General features: G+C 50.4%; 4 non-coding genes across 4 annotated transcripts in view; all 4 read left to right on the top strand.

Moving 5' to 3' along the window:
* Positions 1–43, top strand: part of TRNAS-AGA (transfer RNA serine (anticodon AGA)) — an 82-nt gene extending 39 nt beyond the window's left edge. The window contains exon 1 of the tRNA in view: positions 1–43. This exon is cut by the window's left edge and continues 39 nt beyond it. This is a non-coding gene — a tRNA (tRNA-Ser).
* Positions 44–406: 363 nt separating this feature from the next.
* TRNAS-CGA (transfer RNA serine (anticodon CGA)) lies at positions 407–488 on the top strand. The gene has a single exon. It is a non-coding gene; the product is annotated as a tRNA-Ser (tRNA).
* A 1,122-nt stretch (positions 489–1,610) lies between these two features.
* On the top strand, positions 1,611–1,692 carry TRNAS-AGA (transfer RNA serine (anticodon AGA)). Its single transcript has one exon. It is a non-coding gene; the product is annotated as a tRNA-Ser (tRNA).
* A 363-nt stretch (positions 1,693–2,055) lies between these two features.
* TRNAS-CGA (transfer RNA serine (anticodon CGA)) lies at positions 2,056–2,137 on the top strand. The gene has a single exon. It is a non-coding gene; the product is annotated as a tRNA-Ser (tRNA).
* Positions 2,138–2,500: the final 363 nt, after the last annotated feature.

The following is a 2,500-nucleotide window of genomic DNA, read 5'->3' as shown; positions in this document are numbered from 1 at the left end:
CCATTGGGGTTTCCCCGCGCAGGTTCAAATCCTGCCGACTACGGTGCAGCGCCCGCTTTTATTGTTTACTCTTTTCTGGTGTGGAAAACAATCTTAAAATAGCAGTATAATACAATTACTAAAGGAGGCTGCGGCGCACTTGAGCTATTCAAGCAAGATCCTAGGAGTAAAAGCGGCTTCATCCTTTAGGCCAACGCAGAGAAACTGGTACGTTTTGACGGGTTTCGTTTTGCAATTTCAAACATATATGTACATTTAAAAGAAACTTGTGAGGAGAAAGAACGGTGCATGATGAGAGAGAAGGGTGGAAAGTACAGGACAAGATCTAGAGGCAAGGCGGTAGAGACTAAGGACTCTTCTGTGTAAGCACAGCACGATCTTTCGAGTGAGAGTTTCACTCTCATGGGTAGTCGTGGCCGAGTGGTTAAGGCGATGGACTCGAAATCCATTGGGGTCTCCCCCCGCAGGTTCGAACCCTGCTGACTACGCCTCGGTTTGAACTGAGCTGCAATTTTGCAATTTGCTCGGAAATGTCCCCAAAACAAGATGTAAACATGCATGTTGATTATAGGATGGACGATAAAGCAGACATTGGGAAGACTCCCATCCAGGACTCTCTGACTGTTAGGGGTGGGGGCCACGATTATATTTCCACCCTGACACTAGTTGCCGCTAGAGCCATCGACGCCTGGCATCGCCTCCGTCTGTAAGAAGCCCATCCTGCGCTTTTCCTTGCCTGCATCTTTACAGCAGATATTGGGAGGGGTCCATGTGGATACAGAGGATGGAGCAACTGGCACGCAAGCTATCTGCCGAGCCTTTTTTGTGTGTCAGCACAAGGGTTCTCGTGTCACTTCTAGACCTTCCTTGGCAGATGCATTCAGGAGAGGCCCCCTACCTGCGACACAGTGAAAGTACAGTCTTTTGCTGCCCTGTGCAAGCTAGGGGACTGAAGGCACAGCTTTCTGCCACAACAGCAGAGAGCAGAGGAAGGGCGCCCAGGAGGACCGTCAGAGGGTGGTGAGGCCCCTGTCCTCTCGGCCCCGATCGGCCAAGACCTCTCTATTTGGGCAGAAGGGACCCATTCTGCGGTCCTCTGAGGCTTAGGGCCACATGCCCAGAAGGCCCACCACCCAAATCTTTGCCATATGGCTTAGACTAACTACCGGACCACTCGTGCGGCCATTTATTCCTCTGGAGCCTGTCAAAATGGCCTGCCGAAATTGGCTCCCAGGAGGCCTCTGCAACTCGATTTGCATAGAGACAGCCCCTGCCCAGGCATGCTTCCAAACAGGACACTGTTAACAGTTTCAATTTGGAGCTGGCAGAAGCCAGTGCAACCTAGTGAAGGTGAGGCTCTGCTGCCTGGCCGCTTGCTAGGTTTATTAGCACAGATCTGTCCCTGGCACTTAGTCTGAGCTTGGCAGGGAGGGGAAATGGCATTTAGGGAACTTGGGCCAGACCATAGAGATTCTGACTTTTGAATGCATTGTCAAGGGTCATGGGAGGGCCAAAAGGGAACGGTGCAGAGCGGCATAAAGTAAGGGGCGGAGGAGACATTGTGTGTGGCTAAAGTGTTAAGTTTATAGTAGAAACAGGTTTGCTCAGGAGTAGTCGTGGCCGAGTGGTTAAGGCGATGGACTAGAAATCCATTGGGGTTTCCCCGCGCAGGTTCAAATCCTGCCGACTACGGTGCAGAGCCCGCTTTTATTGTTTACTCTTTTCTGGTGTGGAAAACAATCTTAAAATAGCAGTATAATACAATTACTAAAGGAGGCTGCGGCGCACTTGAGCTATTCAAGCAAGATCCTAGGAGTAAAAGCGGCTTCATCCTTTAGGCCAACGCAGAGAAACTGGTACGTTTTGACGGGTTTCGTTTTGCAATTTCAAACATATATGTACATTTAAAAGAAACTTGTGAGGAGAAAGAACGGTGCATGATGAGAGAGAAGGGTGGAAAGTACAGGACAAGATCTAGAGGCAAGGCGGTAGAGACTAAGGACTCTTCTGTGTAAGCACAGCACGATCTTTCGAGTGAGAGTTTCACTCTCATGGGTAGTCGTGGCCGAGTGGTTAAGGCGATGGACTCGAAATCCATTGGGGTCTCCCCGCGCAGGTTCGAACCCTGCCGACTACGCCTCGGTTTGAACTGAGCTGCAATTTTGCAATTTGCTCGGAAATGTCCCCAAAACAAGATGTAAACATGCATGTTGATTATAGGATGGACGATAAAGCAGACATTGGGAAGACTCCCATCCAGGACTCTCTGACTGTTAGGGGTGGGGGCCACGATTATATTTCCACCCTGACACTAGTTGCCGCTAGAGCCATCGACGCCTGGCATCGCCTCCGTCTGTAAGAAGCCCATCCTGCGCTTTTCCTTGCCTGCATCTTTACAGCAGATATTGGGAGGGGTCCATGTGGATACAGAGGATGGAGCAACTGGCACGCAAGCTATCTGCCGAGCCTTTTTTGTGTGTCAGCACAAGGGTTCTCGTGT

This window comes from Ambystoma mexicanum, chromosome 3q (assembly GCF_040938575.1).
Source record: "Ambystoma mexicanum isolate Mex_15411 chromosome 3q, UKY_AmexF1_1, whole genome shotgun sequence".
NCBI lineage: Eukaryota > Metazoa > Chordata > Amphibia > Caudata > Ambystomatidae > Ambystoma > Ambystoma mexicanum.
This window is presented reverse-complemented; position numbering and strand designations above follow the sequence as displayed.